The sequence below is a fragment of the Dermochelys coriacea genome, chromosome 2, assembly GCF_009764565.3.
Source record: "Dermochelys coriacea isolate rDerCor1 chromosome 2, rDerCor1.pri.v4, whole genome shotgun sequence".
Taxonomy (NCBI): Eukaryota; Metazoa; Chordata; order Testudines; family Dermochelyidae; genus Dermochelys; species Dermochelys coriacea.
This window is the reverse complement of record NC_050069.1, coordinates 84,282,742-84,302,134: the sequence shown is the minus strand read 5'-3', so window position 1 is coordinate 84,302,134 and position 19,393 is coordinate 84,282,742. Positions and strand designations below refer to the sequence as shown.

At 40.0% G+C, this 19,393-nt stretch overlaps 1 protein-coding gene across 12 annotated transcripts in view; it reads left to right on the top strand.

Annotated features, from left to right (window-relative positions):
- Positions 1 to 19,393, top strand: part of GREB1L (GREB1 like retinoic acid receptor coactivator) — a 231,879-nt gene that overhangs the window by 58,764 nt on the left and 153,722 nt on the right. For 9 of the 12 annotated variants that reach the window (XM_043508011.1, XM_038390229.2, XM_043508014.1 and 6 more), the window contains one exon: positions 11,443 to 11,503. The exons of the other annotated variants lie outside the window; for them this stretch is intronic. The gene's annotated coding sequence lies outside the window, so the exon portion shown is untranslated. Of the gene's footprint in view, positions 1 to 11,442; positions 11,504 to 19,393 lie in introns of those variants that run through there. 12 annotated transcript variants of the gene reach the window in all.

The window sequence follows — 19,393 nt, the reverse complement described above, 5'->3', positions numbered from 1 at the left end:
TTATTGTGGAAACTGTGAGGGAGACAGAGACGAGCCATTGTGTAGAACATAATGAACCAATAAAATAATTTTTGTACGATTCCTGAAAACTTGCAGCTTGTCTGGTTTCCCTGTTTTTGCTCGTAAGTTAGTGGATAAAACCCAAGTGTTTGCTTTATTTTAAAAAAAAAAAAGAGAGAGAGAGAGAGAAAAGAAAAGAAGCTTTTAATCACTGTTGAGAATATAGATTTATTTCTAATGTACTAAAACGTTAAATGCAACTTGCGCGTATATGCACCTGAGGCAGAGAGTGTGTGTGATGCCTAATTTTTCTTACGTTATTTGCTTACTGACACAACATGCTGTGTTCTTGCTGGTTGTTAACAGCATCTGAATTATGAGGCCAAAGAGGTCTTCCTCATGACAATAGCTAATGTCTGTAGAAATGCAAAGGTCATGATCATGAGTACTTTATTTAATGCCAGCTGCATACTGACAATTACTGAATTAGACAGATTTTAAAGGGTCAGCTTATTGACTTATCTTCCTTGCTTTTGAGTGTGTATGGTTTCTACACAACTGCTTGGCTTTTGTGTAATGCAAACGTTATGTGGATTTTGGACTTAGAAATTTTGAGGATGATTATCCATAGAAAATAAGATAGGGAACCATATGTTCATGCAAGCTTTATTCTTTTAAACTACAATCACATTACTGGTACCATGACTATGTTGTAGGGAAAAATTATAAGTATTGTTAACTGTGATATGTTTTGTGCTAGAAGCGATATTCTTTTCCTTCTAATGTACAGCTTGTACTTCTCAGTTGTTTTGTGCTTTAAAGAACATATATGCTTTTATTCATCATGGTGAAGTGCTTGTTTGTTGGTGTCTTGACTGTTGGCAATGTCATGTATTTTCTGAAATAAAAATGTTTGTAAGCTTGGACAAATAGGTTTAGGAAAAATTGGCAGGCAAAGCAGCCAAAAGCTCATACAAATGTCTATGCATTTTTGGATTGAATCTGGAGCTAAGGTATTAATGCATATAGTGATGTATGCAATGGACTATGTGACGGGTTAAGTAAGAATATCTATACAGTGATTCATCATGGTTTTTTCATGTTGTCCAAAATTCCATAGCTATCTTAATTTTTACATTGTATCTTAACTTTCCTAATGAAATGCAGGTATTAGCAAGCTTTTCAGTGGCTCATTCATGATGTTCCATAAAATATGGCATGACACAACTATTGCTGTACTATGATTCTCTGAGATTTGAAAATAACCTAACCTTTCACCTGGTTAAATTGAAAACATGAATATGGCATCTGGTTTTGGACCTATATCAAGGTTGCTGTATTTAATAATTATCCTATTTTTCACCCCTCCAGAAAGGGTTCACTATTTATTTATTTTTTAAGTCTGTTCCTGGGAACAGAAAAATATTTTCAGCTGTGAATTAAGTGTCTCATTTTTTATTTCTTGTTCCCTAACATGAAATCTGAAGCCTGTTCCTTTTCTCTGCATGATGAAAAATTCTGGCAGTAAAAACTAAAAGTGGAAATTATGAGATCAGTTACTTGCCCTGGAAACTAGTTTAATGTTTTAACACTTGCTGTTCATCACTGTTAATTCATTATTTTCTTTTATGTTTTTTTGTAGATTACTCAGAATTTTAACAACAAATCTGATTTTCATACTGGCAGGGAAAAGTTGGCACTGTATTTATAGGACTGGTTTAAGTACAAATTTTAGCTCCTAGATAGAAACTTCTTCTAACATGTACCTTCCAAGTGCAAATTTTTATCAATTGGTGAATTTCATCAGAGAGAGAAAGAGAGTTTGTAAATTGTATTGAAAATAAGATGAGCTTACAAGTGAAATATACATACCTTGTCCACTGAGGATGACGTGGCTGGGAAAATTACATATGCAGGGGCATCAAAAAATAGCACCAGACTCACTTTGTAATCTTGCTGATACCACATCATTTGGTATTCACTAGTCCCCATGTAGACAAAATTAGAGGGACTTCAGAGAAGGAAAAAAATCTACTTAAGGGTTTGTTGGGCTGTTTTCTAGGAGAAGAATAAAAACATATTTAGTTAACTAACTAATTATTAAAACCAGATTGGTGGGAATGTTACTGTCTCCTAAGTATTAGCAGTATATAAACATTGGGGAGGTAGCAAGCTTGTTTATAGTGGTACAAGGGGCTATTAGTAGGAGCAATATGATGAAATTAAGAAGATGTAAGGCAGTGGTTCTCAAACTTTTGTACTGGTGACCCCTTTCACATAGCAAGCCTCTGAGTGTGACCCTCCCCCCTTATAAATTAAAACACTTTTTAATATATTTAATACTATTTATAAATGTTGGCAGCAAAGCGGGCTTTGGGGTGGAGGCTGACAGCTCATGACCCCCCTATGTAATAATCTCGCAACCCCCTCAAGTGTCCTGACCCCCAGTTTGAGAACCCCTGATGTAAGGTGACTATCAGGTCAAGCTTCTTCATTCAGAAAGGGATTCTCAAACCTGTCGTAGCATGGATCGTCTTTTAATAGTGTTTTGTAGACAGTTAACTCTTCCATTTGGATTTGCATGGACCAACTCCTCCTCTTTTTGTGAAGTATTGCTTTTGTTGAAAATTAGCAGTTGGAAAATATTTAGGGTTAGATTTTCAGAAGTGATCAGCAATCTCAATTGGGGAGAACAGGAGAGCAGATTCTTAAAGTGGAAAATAACGGGGCTGCTGAAAATATTTTGAAAATCTCGCCAGTAATTTAGATGCCTAAATGGGATCTCTTGGATGCTGAGGTTTACTGAAAATCTAGAGTTTATTTTAGTGTCTGAAAATCTGGTTTTTAGCTGGCCCTTGATGCAGTTTAAAAGGTTAAAATTGAAAAAAGAGCCCACACCATGTTACCAAACAGTTCTCCATAGACCACTCTCTGAAAACTGCTGGATTTGACTATGGAATAGTATTCCAAGAGAGATGGTGGGAGTCTCCTCACTGAACCAAAACTAGACTGGACACAATGCTAGAAAATATATTTGATCACAAACCTGAAATGACAAGATGGACTAGATGACCTAATATCTCTCTCCCATCTTCAGTGTCTGCTGTTGAGGTTTCATTTCCCTAGAAATTAGAAAACCTGGGATCTTTCATTAGGATAGATCTTGGCAATCTTTCACTTTTGTAGTGAAAGGCTCATAATGTATAGGAAACCATAAATTTGAGTCTGCCTCAGGCAGATAGTTGACAGATATTCAAAATCTATGAACTCTTGTGTGAATATGGTATTAAAACTGAACTGTATCAGCCTTACAAATGCGTTGCTGTATTTACTGCTCTTTTATTCCCCCCCCCCACCAGTATACTATTTACAGTATTATTTCACTTTATGGCAAGATGAGAATTTTGCTTTCAAAAGAGATTGGAAGTTGTTCAGTAAATCAGTCTAAGAAATAGAATTTATAATTCTAACTACAAATGTTAATCCAAAATTGCTCTAAAACCAGATCAACTGCATCTGTCAAATTGCTGAAATTAAAAGCCTTCATGTTGACCCTTTTGGGTTATGTGGAAAAAAGCAGCTGAAGTTACAATAGGCAACCAAAAAGTGTAATGACTTCCATAAACAAACAAGAGGAAACCAATATTTTTGGTTGTACAAAGTGCTTTTTATTTAATTATACTCAGGGCTGGTAGTACCACCTATTATTAAGGTTGCCTGACGCTTCCCGTTATAAGATCCTGTTTTCAGTTGCTTTATAACTTTGCCAAACTTTAACTGTTTTGGGCTGAAATTTTACAGTCTAGGTGCCTGCTTCTGTTTGAATTTGTTTGGAACATTTCAACCAAAATAATTCCACTATGGAGAATGATGCTAGGGAAAAAATGTTCTTTTGCCCATGTTACACTTTTCTAGTGACTGACTTTGAAATGTTGCAGTGCCCTCATTATTTGGAGCAGGGACTTGAAATTTGGCAGGTGTTTGGCCCTGGTGTCAGGAATATGTCTTTTGCCATCATTCTGAAAATCCACCCAATTTTGCTCAAGATATAAGCCTTTGAAAAATTGGAGTTTGCACATTATCAGTAGTAACTTGCTAAATGTTTAGCAACTGGGATCTCTGAATATTTGATCACTGTTTTAGATGTCCTTTTTGTTAAATTTTGAGACTAGTGCTGGAGTTTCTTATAGAGCATTGTTGCAAAGAAATAGATAGTGTTTGAACTTGCCACTTAAATATGCTAGCATAGCATGAGATTGCATATATTTTATTTTGTTAAGGTAAGTATCTCTGGGGCATAAGATAAACCTGAAAAGCATGTAGTTTGGTTACATACAATATAGTTACTTTAGAGAATTTTTTTAAAAAAATGAGTAGCCTCATGCAAATAATGGTATATCATACCAGCAATGACTGTAAAATATACAACTTCACTCTTCTGGCACGACTGGTACTTAGCTATGTGTAAACCTTTTTTAATCTTCCAGGTTCTTATTCCCTTGGCTTTCACCCAGTGTGTTTGCTGAGTGTCCTTTTTTAAGGTCTGCCATTTGTTTTAATACATTTTAAGGCCAGAAGGTACTATTATGATCATCTAGTCCAGGGATCAGCAACCTTTGGTGCGGGCCGAGGGATGTGCTGGCAGCCACTTCCCGCAGCCCCTATTGGCCTGGAACGGCAAACTGTGGCCAGTGAGAGCTGCGATCAGCTGAACCTGCGGACACTGCAGGTAAACACACTATCCCGGCCCACTAGCGGATTTCCCTTATGGGCCACGTGCCAAAGGTTGCCAATTCCTGACCTTTTGTATAACATATGACTCAATTTCTCAGTTACTCTTTCTTACCTACTTTCTGGGTTGTAGAAAAATGTTCTTTATCATGGTGGTGGTGGTAAAGATATTACCTCACCCATTGTGTCTCTCTTTGTCATGACACAATCATACAGTGTGATGGTGAATTTCCCTACCTTTACTGGTATAAAAAATCTGGTTCTGTAGATTGTGAATAATATTTACACAAATATTTAATTTGACTTAGCTGAATTACTCACTTCCAAAACAATTGGGAGGGGTGTAAACTTTGTTCCTTTCCCTCACTCCATCTGCAAACTATTGGTACATCAAAGTTTTAACTTCAGATTTCTCTTTTTTTAAAAAAAGAGAAGTTTCTTGTCTATGAATAATTAACATTTAATAGGAGACAAAAATAAGTCACTTTCTAACCTTATTCTCTTTACTTACAGAGGTTGTAAAAATTGTTAATGTGAATAATGTTGCCTTCTCTTGTGTGATGCTAATAGGGAACAGATCACTGTGGTTTATGAGGTACTTGCCCTTTTTGGTGCATTATAAATAGCTCACTTCAAATGATGTTTCCTCATTGATTTCCTACTATTTGACCAGAAACAACAGAGCAGGAAGAACAGTGGCTAAACATGAAGTTTGCAGTAGTACAGGAAAAAATTATATGACCTAGTCTTCCGTAGCCCTTAATTGCTCTCTAGGCTCCATGTAGCTAAAAGCATTTTTCATTACCCTAATTTATCCTGTGCATCCCTAGCTCTTTGCCTAGGAGAGTAGCTAAGATTTCATCCCCGCAGAGGCTTTCAGCATACTCCTGAATATCTGTTGCCATGCCAGTCCTTGAGAAAAAGCAGACAAGGTGGGTAACATGATATATATTAATATTACATTATCCACCTTGTCCATTTTGTCACAAACATTAGGCACATTAAGTGTAGTTGCACTGCAGTTCGTTGAAGAGTTGTGCTCAGGTAGCTGGTTTGCAATTTTTTTTTTTAAGGGATGCCAACTTATAAATAAAAGGAGTACTTGTGGCACCTTAGAGACTAACAAATTTATTTGAGCATAAGCTTTCGTGAGCTACAGCTCACTTACATGAAGTGAGCTGTAGCTCACGAAAGCTTATGCTCAAATAAATTTGTTAGTCTCTAAGGTGCCACAAGTACTCCTTTTCTTTTTGCAAATACAGACTAATATGGCTGCTACTCTGAAACTTATAAATAATCGCATTTCTGTCTGATTGTTTTTAAGCTACTGTTGTTCCAAAACTATCCACAATGAGAGGGCAGAATTTTTCCAACCCGTCTTCCCCTCTATTTGTCTGTACCATTTTCCCTTTGTAGTCAGTCAGTAGAACAGTCTTCCCTCTTGTTCATGGGAGGTCTGTCTTTCTTTTCCTCTGTTTCTGTCTGAAACCATTTGTTTGCAAAACCCAAATAGGCAGAGTATCCCAGGGACAGGTTTAATACTTGAAATTATTTTTGAAAAAATTGACTAGATTTCAAGTTGACAGTGCCCCTTTTAAAAAGGAAATGAGTTTATTTAAATTTAAATTAGAAACTGCAGGACAGTGCAGTCCTACAATAGACTAGACTATATAAGTTTTGCATACATATCTTTTAGCATTTACAAATTCATTGTATAATTAAAACAGAATTATTATAATACAACTGGAGGTCTATTTTTCTTTAAATATTAGCATTTTAATTTGATAGAATTACACACACACACACACACACACACACACACACACACATATTCATCAGTGCATTTTGACTTTGTTGTCCAACATCTCAGTGCTGATATTGGCAATCTAATTTTTTTTAAATAAATGCACCATCCTTTTGTTTTATAAACCTGGGTAATTTCTCATTTATGCTGAAGAAAATAAAACAATTCTGTATGAAATCATTCAGATCTTTTGGATACCAACAGCAGTGGTAGCTTTCACTTTTCCAAAAACTAAAACGAATGATGAAACAAGTGCATTGAATCAATCTACTTATTAAGTGTAAATGTATCCCATTCCAGAGAACTTGTAATTGGTTTTGAAATTCTCACTGTACAATGGAATAGTTGTTAATGATTCTCTCTCATCACTTACCTACTTCTCTAGAGGTGTTATGTTAGTTTTACTCAGCAGGTTGTCACTTTGCTTCTTTGCACTTCAAAAAGATCTAAGGTTACTGATTATGACTTTGCTACTTCCTGTCTTATTGTTATGTACTTACAAAGGATTTGTAGTTAAAACCATACTGTAAAGAATGCAAGTCAAGTATAAATTCCTCAGATTTGCAAGTCTATAAAGATTTTTTCATTTTTCCCTTTCTTTTGAAAGTGAAATATTTATTGCCGCCTATGAACATGGATGGCTGAAAATACTTCATGTTAGTCACTTCCCACTCCAGGCATAAAGTGGAATCAAACTTAAAAAGAACTCATACATAACTGTACTTTGACTTTCCTTCAAAAATGTGGCAAATGCCTCTTAACTCTGGAAATGATGCCATCTAAATCACAAGTCCTTTCCAAACTAAAATCAATTTTGCACAAACCTGTTCATGCAATTGTTCCCTCCCAGAATTAACACAGGTTTTGATGTTGCAGTAAAGTATTACTTAACTTCCCCTGCCTTTCCTCCTTTCAGTTATTACTGCCAAACAAACGTTTGCCTGTGAGGATTGGGGACTCTGCAAGTGAACCCAGTGTAAAATCAGTAAAAATTTGTTCGATGAGCTGCTTTTCTGTGCGATGGATTCCACGCTTTGTGGAATAGAATCCTGTGCTATAGAAGAGTCATGCCAATTACTGTGGTCTCTTCATTGAAGCCACTACAGCTAGTGACTGGGCAATGATCTATATTTGGATGGGGTTGTTAATTGGACAGGCATTGAGAAATGAGTACTTGTGTGAAGAAAAATAGTTAAAGCATTGGATCAATGGGTATGTTGCAATTCTAATTTAACATACAAATTGAGAACATAGCCTTCAAAATTCAAAATAATTACCCTGCTTAAAGGCAGGGAATGGACCATTCTCTCCTGGTTGTTCTGTTAACTTAGGTACATGGAAGGAAAGACTGGAAATAATAAAGCAATAGTACAGTTGCCTTTCACTGCTGTAGTACATCTACATAAAAACAATCATAATTCATTTCAGCATATCTACTTTCGTTTATAGTTTACTGTTTGGAGTACGCACTTGAATAGCACTGAACAAAATGTACTCCTTGAAGATAAGAATTGCTGTAAATGTTCATTATGATGAGAACAGCATGTCCTGAACAAGCACGAATCATCTTAAAACTCAGCTGCTGAATTAAAGTGGATGAAGATTGGGACGAAGCCTTTTCCCCACCCCTTTCTTCTTTTTAATGTGTGTATCTGTTTTCAAAATCAAATGTACAGATGACTTTTTTTTTTTTCCTAAACCCTGGTTTAAAAAAAAATGTACATTGGTCAGGTGGTGGTGATTTTGATCGAGCTGGTGATGCCTTTAAAGATGTGTCTTCTAAGATTTTTGAATTCATCATTCCCATGGGTGGTGGGTATAATAGGCTAGAGGAGGCTAAGCTTCCCCTGGCACAGCTGCCACTGCTGGGTGCCTGGGCCGTGGTGGCCCCGCCTGCATTCTGCCTCTTCCCCTTCCTGCTCCGCCCCTTCCCCGAGGCCCCCACCACCCGCTGCTGCCTGATGAGTTCCTCCTCTCTCCCTCTCTGAAGGTCAAAAGAAAAGGCACCTTAGACTCGCTGCGTCCGTCCCCATGCCCCCTCCCCCACAGCCCCCCGCCCGCTGCTCACCATGTCGGTCCTCATCCTCCCCCCGCACAAGGGAGGGGAGCGGTGGGCTGGGGGGGCTGAGGCAGAGTGGGAGTGGAGTGTGGGTGGGGCCTCAAGTGGAAGAGGCAGGTAGGAAGCTAGCCTCCCCCAGGGGAAGCTTCACCTGCTGCCCTTGATCAGTCCTGGTGGGTGTATCTTCACCATCCATAGCACTGGCAGAAGCCATAGTGTACAAATGGCTGTGGAGTAAACATTGTTCCTCTAAGCCAGTCTTGTCTATACCCATTAGAAATTTCAGGTTCCAAGAGTCTAACATTCTGGCACTCCCAGTAAAGAGAATTTGAATCCCCATGTTTAACAAGGATTTGGATTAAATATTTGAAAGACTAGAACAATCTGGTGATCTGTTTGACCTATTTCTAGATGATCCTCTTGTCTATTCTGAATTTAAAGACACGAGGCAGTAATCTTGGGCTTGATAGATTTTGAATTCAGTTAACACTGTTGACTTGTTAATATATCAGGTGTGGCCAAACTGTGGCTCATGAGCTGCTTGCGGCTCTTTTACAGTTAAAATGTGGCTTCTGGAACCCCCCAAACCACCATTCTCTGCCTACAAGACTGGGTGGGGGGGAACTTGGGGCTTCTGCCCTGTGGTTGGTGGTGGGATTAGGGGCATGAAACTTTTTTATTTTTTTGTCAATTTCATTGTCATTTACATCCAGGGCATAACAGAATCTTAGGTCATTTTCTAAGAATCAAAGGTTACAGGTAGTGATGAGCTGCCAAAACCTTAACAACTGGTTCCCTATAAAAAGTTGTGATTTAAAGGATGTGCCCCAGTATGTATTTTTTGTACCAACAGGGTTACCATACGTCTGTATTTTCCCGGGAGGAATTTTTAAAATCCCAGATGGCAGGCCACGAGACATTTTGGTGATGTTGACCGTCCTCAGGCATGGCCCCCCGCAGCTCCCAATGCCTGCGGATGGTCAACTCCACCAAAATGTCTCGCGGCCTGCAATCAGATTACCCTGATGGACTTCCACGGCTCTAGACCCCTACCTGTACCTCGGTGCTTTACATTGGTAGGTAGAAGGCACTGGGGTTAGCTTTTCTGAGGGGGTGAAAATAGCTGACGCTAATCATGGAGGCAAGCTCGTAACTAACAATTCCCTTCAGCTCAGCATGAGCTTCCTGGGCTTTATATTTTTGAGTGTAAACTTATCCCATGCACAAGAATCCCATTGCAATATCTGGTGATTTTCCTCTATGTAAATCCTGCATCTGACTCCATTGTCTTTTCCTCCAATCTTATTTTATGTTTCTGAAATGTTTTGAATAATTTAAATGGTTTAAAAGCTTTGGGATATTATGACTACTACAGTAGTGGTGCAGCTTTTACAAACTTCATATGGGAGCTCCCTTGTAGGGGTCAGCTCTAGCAGTCTTCAAAGTCGTGAGCATCAGAGGCTTGGAAATATATATTGGATACAAATCCAGTCAAGACCTCTGATCTGTGATGGAAGCAAGACTACATGTCAATGAGTCAGAAATGATAAAAGGCAAATGGGTATTATGTTAAACAGAATGTCTGTATTGAAGCTTTGTTTATGGTCTCTCCATAAGTACACTAATGGTACAAGCATTAGGTCCTAGAACGAGTTGTGGTAGGATCGCTGGATGTGTAACCCTCAGCTAGGTCCAGAACACTAGCAAAAACGTAATTTCCATGGTTACATTTTTCTTCTCTCCCTGGAACTTAAACATGATCCTCATCATATGCATTAAATTTACCTTAAATGTACCTTTAAAAGACATTTAAAAATCTTTTAGAATATATTTCAGAGGCATAAATGTCATGAAAATTTTTTAATATTTGTTTGATATTTTACAAAGAGCATTTTAATCTGATGCTTGGAAAGAGCCTGGGGATACTAATTTATCTTACGCAAGTCAAATACTGTAGTATTTCATGTTAACATATTTCATTGCATAAAAGTTCAATTAATGAAAGGTTTCCTTGGTAGATTCCAAATGTCTGGTTTATTGTAACAGTAACCACTCAAATTGGCTTAATAGTCTACCTAAAAAATTAGTCTTAATGTGATTTTAAAAAAGAGACACAGTAAAAGTTTAATGCAGCTGTTTCAATTATTGCTGTCTTTGACCAAGATCTACTTATACAGTACATAGTCCTAATGTTACAAAGCTTGTTTTTTTTATTTCCCACTTGCTTTCCTTCCTAAGAATAAAACATAGACTCTGCTATATTTCTCCCACCTGTGCTTACTTGGCCTTTAGAAGGGCTTCAGATTTTTACCTGGAAGCCAGCATATTAGTAAACCATACGTGAATGTGAAAGCTGAGCAATTTTGTTTACTTTGTGCGTCTGATAGAGGACTGATGACCCCTTTGTAACTACTTTATTAGTCACATAATCCTTCACACAATTCTATCAAGGGCCCATTGGAGCTTTGCCATTTATTTAACTGAACATAGATTTAAACCCCAAATTTTCTCAGTTAAATAATAATGTTTAGTATGCTCTCTCATTTAATGTTTATGAAGTGCTTTATGGAGGCAGAGTGCATTGTTCCAGTACTTGATCTACAACCTTTTGCTGTACAAAGGACTAGAAAACTTTTTTCGTTTGTGGTTTTTCAAAAACAATGTTTTGTTTTAGCTTTGAAAAAAGATTTCAACTTTATTGGCATCACCAACAATTTTTATGGGAATTGGGGAAGAAGTCTATTTGCATTTTGAATAATAAATTTCAGCTAGGACTTGTATTTACAGCATATAAGATAAAACACTCAGTCAGGTTTTTCTTTGTCTGGTTTCTCTGTCCTCCTTGCAGACGAAGACTCGCTTGTAGAAGTGTTCGATGACAGAACGGCTTGGGTCCCATATTTTACGGGGTGAGTCCAGAATTAAGCAGTCAAGGTCATAGTGGTGCAGATAAACATAAGGAGTCCGTGAGTTCTAGTGTCTCGGATGAAGCAGTTATTCTTGGCATCCGCAACAAAAGAACACTCAGTCAGCTATAACCTTTTGCTGTTTTGATTGGGTATGCTAGCCATAGCTCCGTGCAGATTCTAGCCTGACTTCCACTTGAAACAGGTCACTGAGAACTGTGCCAGGATCACTTTTATACTGTCTGGGAGCAGTTCCCAGAGAGCCGTGCCCTGCTATGATCTGACTTGTGCTGGCTTGTTTCATGAACTACACCCAAAAAAGGACTATGTTTTAAAAGGAGCCCTAAGCAGATAATTTCTAGTGTTCCTGTTTGAAAAGAATGAAGCACACCCCAACCAGGCCCCAATTTATTGATTTCTTTAATCAATCTACAGTGTGCATTACAAATGAGAAACCAGAAGGCTTTCTGTACTTTAAACATCTATATATATTTGTGTACAGAACCCTATGTATTGGGCCAACTGTCCTGGGTTATACCGATGCAACCTCATCAAAGCTAGTGTAGCAGAACAGAATCTGCTTCATTGTATGGGAAATATGCTTCATTTAAAATATGTTTTCCCCAAAAACAGGTCTCATATTTTTCTTCACAAATGAACATTTTATGTCCGAACTGGAAGTATGCAAATACAAAGGGTGAAATCCTAGACTTAGGGCTTGTCTACAATTGAAATTTGTTGCAGGTTAACTTGAGGTATTTTGCATTAAAGTACCTTGTAGTCACAAACCATTTTTTTTTGCAAGTCATCTGGTTTTTTAATGTGTGTTATTAAATCCACTTGGAAAGTGAGTTACTGAGATGTGGGTTTACACTCAGCAAACTAGATGTGGCTACATCCCCATGCGGAAACAACATTACATAACGGCCACGTCTTTCCACTGGTATCCTGTGCTGCTTTGATGGATATCTGTGTCGTCTACTGCTCCAGGGTCATCCTGACCAGATGCCACTTCTCCATTTAAATGCTGGTGTGCAGCCAGATTCTATCTTTTGTGATTACAGCTGCTGTGGGGTTTGCAGACCTGTCATACTCTACTCTTGATCATTGAACAGTTGTGCCTCATGCTTCAGCATGGTCTATTGCTGAAGTCCTGGATTTCATTGCTCTCTGGGGAGAGGAGCATGTACAGGCCCACCTGGATTCTAGCCATTACAAAGCATAAATATACAAACAACTGTCTGGAAAAAATGAAGGAAAGAGGGTACAACTGGGACCCAAGCCAATGCTTTAGTAAAGGAAAGGAGCTCCAACAGGGTTACAAGAGTGTTGGGGACAATAATAGGGCTCTGGAAGAGCTTGCAGAGTCTACATCTTTTGTAATGAGCTGGACTGTATATTTGCGAGAGATCCACTGCTGAACTATTGTATTTGGTGGACGCCACTGATGACACAAACGAGGAGGAGGAGAGTGATAATGAAATCTCCAATCTCATCAACCCAGTGAACTCCAAGACAAACACAGTTACATAATACTTCTCAAAAGAAAGTTATTTTAAGGGTATCTACTCCTCCCCCACAAGCTATTGCAGAGTTCTACAAATTTGGCAGTGAAATTTATGCTTATCCATCGGCACTAAAGAGAACTTAAGCTAAAAATAGTGCTCTAATTTGGTATTCAGATTTAATGGCAGTGCATCTCTCTGGAGATGTGCACATGTAGATCATGTTTCCCTTTTTGCTCCAGCAGCAGCTCTGGAAACACCATCGTGACAAATGGCAGCATGGCATATTTTCCCAGTTTTGCCCATTGCCTTGTAGAACAGAATCCTTTTTTGCCTTTTGGGAACATGCTTCAGGGTAGCCAAAGTAAGCATAATCTACAGAAGTGCATGCGTAATCATTAGCCTACATCAGCCGGTGTCCTCTCTCCCTACCCACCAACCTCCATCTCACTGGTTACCTACAGGAGTACACATGCAATTATTAGTCTGACTTTGCTGCACTATCTTTAAGTAGCCCCCACCTTGATGTCTATTGTGCTTTTCATGTGAATTACCTCTTTCCCCCAAGTTGGTAGAACAACCACCCACTGCACTGACCGCACAGACCCAGGGCCCTGCACAAATGGGGAAGCTTGTGAAAACATCTAACTATCTCCAAGCTCATCAAGATGTGGGAAAAGCCTATGAGAACGGAATTCCACAATGAAGGAAAAAGCAACGTTTTATCACTGTTGGCATGAAGACTTCAGTTTTGACAATAACTAGTTTTCCAGTTTTCCCCCCATAGCAGTGACCTAGGACAGGGGTGTTAATATTAAGTGAATGGCTGCCCAATCTGTATAGGAGGAAGGAGGAGCTCAAGGAATGACCTATTGAGTGACCTTTATGTGTGAATCGCAAAAGAGGAAGGAGTGTATGGAAGGTTTCCTGAAGCATAACAGAGGAGAGAGAGAGAAGGGCAGGGAAATGGTTAAATTGCACAAGCACAGCTGCTGGGGATGACTGAGAGGCAAATCGTCCTCCTGGAGAACACGGTAACTTTCTGGTAAAGGACTGGACCATTCTCTCTGTCCCCTGCAGCCTCTACCTCTGAAACTTCCACTTTCTGGGCTGCATCATTCACTGCAACAGTGCCCAGAAACAGGTCCTTCTCTATGTCACAGAACAACAAAGAAAATGGGAGATTCACTTAACGCCTTCACCAGCAAGAGAGAGGCTCTTCTAACGCTATCCCACATCCCAGGATTTGGAGAACAGTTATGAGTGTCCTGTGTGCGTACATTTGTGATCGTGGGTCAGAACCTTGTCTGCATGCTATTCTTTGTGACTTCTGAAGGGTTTTTTTAAATCTCTCCTTTTCTGTTTGCGCAGTGTTATGTATCTTTAGCTTTTTACTACTCAAAATTGTTCACATTGGTGTATTATTTATTAAAAATACATTCTAAATGTCTTTGTAGTCATGGCTTTATAGTTAGAACAATTCGAGAAAATACCCACGTCCACTGCGCTGAATTGTCATGGAATTCATAAAAATGTCTTTGTAACAGGGTTCACGACTGACCCCTCTTCCTGGGGCCCACCTGCTCTCCCCAGTAAGGCTCAGAGAGGCTTTAGGGTTGTGCAATACCCGTGTCTTTATTTACTTAAGGTTGTTCCACCACCAGTGTCTATCTATATACAAGCTTTACAGCAGAGTCAGCCTTCAGCTAGGAGGCCTCCAGCTCCCTCCCTGTCTGACTTCTCCCTTGCTGCCTCCTGCCTTCTGGCTCCCTCCCAGCCTTTATAGCCCTTGGCATGTCAGGCCAGAAGGTGTTGCCAATCCTCAGGCCGGCATCAGGCCTCTTCCATCAGCCCCAATCTGCTTCCCTTGATTGGAGTTGACTGGGCTAATTAGGTCCTTTTGCACCAGCACCCTGCTACAGTCCACCTTTACTGCACCTTCAAATGAGATCCATACAAACACTACGTTAAAATCCCCACAAAGGATACTAGAATTCCCATAAAAAGAACAGAAGTACTTGTGGCACCTTAGAGACTAACAAATTTATTAGAGCATAAGCTTTCATGGGCTACAGACCACTTCATTGGATGCACAGAATGGAACATATAGTAAGAAGGTGGAAGTTGCCATACAAACTGAAAGAGGCTAATTTAAGATGAGCTATTATCAGCAGGAGACTTATCTGCATGGACTCCTCTTGAAGGTTGAAACAACAGACTGGACTTCTACATAGATTGCGTCCATTGACATGCACGGGCTGTAATTGTGGAAAAGCAGCATCACTTGCCCTGTAATCTCAGCCATGCTGAACACAGCATCAACAGCCTTAGGAAAAACTCTGATATCATAATCAAAAAGGCTGACAAAGGAGGTGCTGTCATCATCATGAATAAGTTGGAATATGAACAAGAGGCTGCTAGGCAGCTCTCTAACTCCACAGGCCATTATCCTTTGATCCCACTGGGGATTACCAAAAGAAACTATACCATCTGCTCAAGAAACTCCTTGAAAAAGCACAGGAACAGATCTGTGCAGATACATGCCTAGAACCCTAATCTGTTTGCTACCCAAGATCCATAAACCTGGAAATCCTGGATGCCCCATCATCTCAGGCATTGGCACCCTAACAGAAGGATTGTCTGGCTATGTAGACTCTCTCCTCAGGCCCTACACTACCAGCACTCCCAGCTATCTTCGAGACACCACTGACTTCCTGAGGAAACTACAATCCATCGGTGATCTTCCAGAAAACATCATCCCGGCCACTATGGATGTAGAAGCCCTCTACACCAACATTCCACACAAAAATGGACTACAAGCCATCAGGAAAAGTATCCCCGATTAATGTCATGGCAAACCTGGTGGCTGACCTTTGTGACTTTGTCCTCACTCACAACTGTTTCACATTTGGGGACAATATATATCTTCAAGTCAGTGGCACTGCTATGGGTACCCGCATGGCCCCACAGTATGCCAACATTTTTATGGCTGACTTAGAACAACGCTTTCTTAGCTCTTGTCCCCCTAATGCCGCAACTCTACTTGCGCTACATTGATGACATCTTCATCATCGGGACCCATGGAAAAGAAGCCCTTGAGGAATTCCACCATGTTTTCAACAATTTCCATCCCACCATCAACCTCAGCCTAGACCAATCCACACAAGTGGTCCATTTCCTGGACACTACAGTGCTAATAAGCGACAGTCACATAAACACCACCCTATATCGGAAACCTACTGACCGCTATACTTACCTACATGCCTCCAGCTTCCATCCAGGACACAACACATGATCCATTGTCTACAGCCAAGCTCTAAGATACAACCATATTTGCTCCAACCCCTCAGACAGAGACAAACACCTACAAGATCTCTATCAAGCATTCTTAAAACTACAATACCCACCTGCTGAAGTGAAAAAACAGATTGACAGAGCCAGAAGAGTACCCAGAAGTCACCTACTACAGGACAGGCCCAATAAAGAAAATAACGCCACTAGCCATCACCTTCAGCCCCAACTAAAACCTCTCCAGTGCATCATCGAAGATTTACATCATATCCTGAAAAATGATCCCTCACTCTCATAGATCTTGGGAGACAGGCCAGTCCTCGCTTATAGAGAGCTCCCAACCTGAAGCAAATACTCTCCAGCAATCACACACCACACAACAAAAACACTAACCCAGGAACCTATCCTTGCAACAAAGCCCGATGCCAACTCTGTCCACATATTTATTCAAGGGATACCATCACAGGACCTAATCACACCATCAGGCTCGTTCACCTGCACATCTGCCAATGTGATATATGCCATCATGTGCCAGCAATACCCCTCTGCCATGTACATTGGCAAAACCAGACAGTCTCTAAGCAAAAGAATAAATGGACACAAATCTGACATCAGGAATCATAACATTCAAAAACTGTTAGAAGAACACTTCAGCCTCTCTGGCCACTCAGTAAAAGATTTAAGGGTGGCAATTTTGCAACAGAAAAGTTTCAAAAACAGATTCCAGCGAGAAACTGCTGAGCTTGAATTAATATGCAAACTAGATACCATTAACTTGGGTTTGAATAGAGACTGGGAGTGACTGGGTCATTACACATATTTAATCTATTTTCCTACGTTAAGTATCCTCAGACCTTCTTGTGAACTGGCTAAATGGGCCATCTTGATTATCACTACAAAAGTTTTTTTTTCTCTTGCTGATAATATTATATTCATCTTAATTAATTAGCCTCTTACAATTTGTATGGCAACTTCCACCGTGTGTGTGTGTGTGTGTGTGTGTGTGTGTGTGTGTGTGTGTAATATATATAAAAATCTATCTTTGTACTATATGTTCCATTCTATGCATCCTATGAAGTGGGCTGTAGCCCACGAAAACTTACGCTCTAATAAATTGGTTAGTCTCCTAAGGTGCCACAAGTACTCTTGTTCTTTTTATGGATACAGACCAACACGGCTGCTACTCTGAAACCTAGAATTCCCATATGTAGTATAAAGAAAGCTTTGCTTCATTGCACGTACATACTCATATAAATGCAATAATTCTGATTTAAGCCTTATAAAAATGCATACACATTGATCACAGGTGGCTCCTGAGTTGCCTCCATATGTCGCCGTGGCATCTTCTCTGACTATTCAGAATGTTTAGCAAGTCTGCCAACCTACTCCCATCTTCCACGCTCTCCCTCTTGCTCTCTCAGTGGCTGTGCAAAGCACAGTAAGCAGCTGTCTTAAGAGGCAGATACTTCTCAGTAGCCTCCAGCTTCGACATCAGACTCCTCCATCTGCCTTTGTCTCCCAAGTGCATATTCTACTGTCATTCTGCACAGTAGAGGGCATAGTCAAACAGTTCCTTTTGCCCATCCAGTTGCCCAGTAAAAGGCTTCCTAAGCTAGAGAAGGAGAGTAGGCTGGATCTCCCAGAGTAACTGGAAGAATAGCAATGCCATCAAATATCCATAGAGACCATGGGAGCAGAAGTTCTATGACTCCAGGATCTTTAAAATGCTGGACTGTTTTCTGGAATGAAAAATGGATCTTTCCAGATTATGCTATGTAAATATTGGTGAACTATCCACAGTGCTCAAACAGACTTAGTAGCGCCATAGAGCAATGTTTCTGCTGATTAACTCGGGGGTCTGGCATGGAGGTTAAAGGTTAGGCACATGGGTCCCATCATTGGCCCCAATACAGTTTAGGAATCCCAGCCGTGCACTTATAACCTCCTATGCATTGCCCAGCCTGATGACTCAATGGGAAGCACCTTCTTGATTGCAGCACATATCTCCATCACAGTTCCCCCAATGGCTGATCTACCAAAACTACACTGGCTAGCTACTGACCAGTAGCAGTTGGGTGGCAAGCTGATGGGTGATGACCACATGCTTCTCCCAGCTGAGGGGAGTTTTCATTTTGGTGTTCAGCCACTGCAACTCTTGGGTGAGCTCTGCACAGATTTCTAAGAAAAAGGCTTATGACATCTTGAAGTTCTGCCATCACAGATGGTCATCCCAGATTTGCCCTGCTGTCTTGTCACAACAGTCATTGATAGCTGGATGAGCCCAAAAGTGGTGCTCCACTGAGTGAAGCTGCTCCAGGAAAAGGTCTAGGAAAGTGTCTGCTTGACTTCAGCCTCCTCCTCCTTCTCATGGGGCCGTTATCACCCTGGATCTGAAGTTACCGCACAAATTTACATATTCTTGTAACAGACTATTTATATTCATCACCATGAGGATGATAACATTCACTAATGCTTCCTCCAGGCTGCATGACCATGCTCTGAAAATGGCCCTAGATTGCAAAACTTAGCTGGATGATCGCATGAAAGGAGAGGAATCATGGGAATTGTTTATTTAGCTTGACGCCAAGCTCAGGAATTCAGTTGCCTTCCAGTAGTTGTCCCACATGTCCAGTGCAAAAAATCCCTGAATGCATATAGCATCACAGCAGCAGAGCAATGCACCATGTGAGGTCTGACCAGATGTTTTCAACATCACTATGCTGTGTGGCAGCAGTGATATGAAGCAAAACTACCTTACTTGTAGGGAAACAATGCAGTGTTTTATGCATTGCTTGCACAATACTTGTTCTGGCTCACTTAACATGGATGCAAAAAACCATAGCAAGTTTCAAGTGTAATCATGACCTTATTGAAGTCAATGGGATTTTTGCTACTAACTTCAGTAGGGCCAGGATTTCACGCAGAGGTTGGTGAGCATGGAACAATGCACTTGTGTGAGGAACTTTTTCTTTTAACACTTCATGTCTTTAAATATGTATCCAAATTGACTCTGTCAGTAAAACTTACCTGATTTTAAAATCAGATCATTGTAATTTAGCTAAATTTCTCTTACTAGTTTGGGTTGAATCAAGCTGTA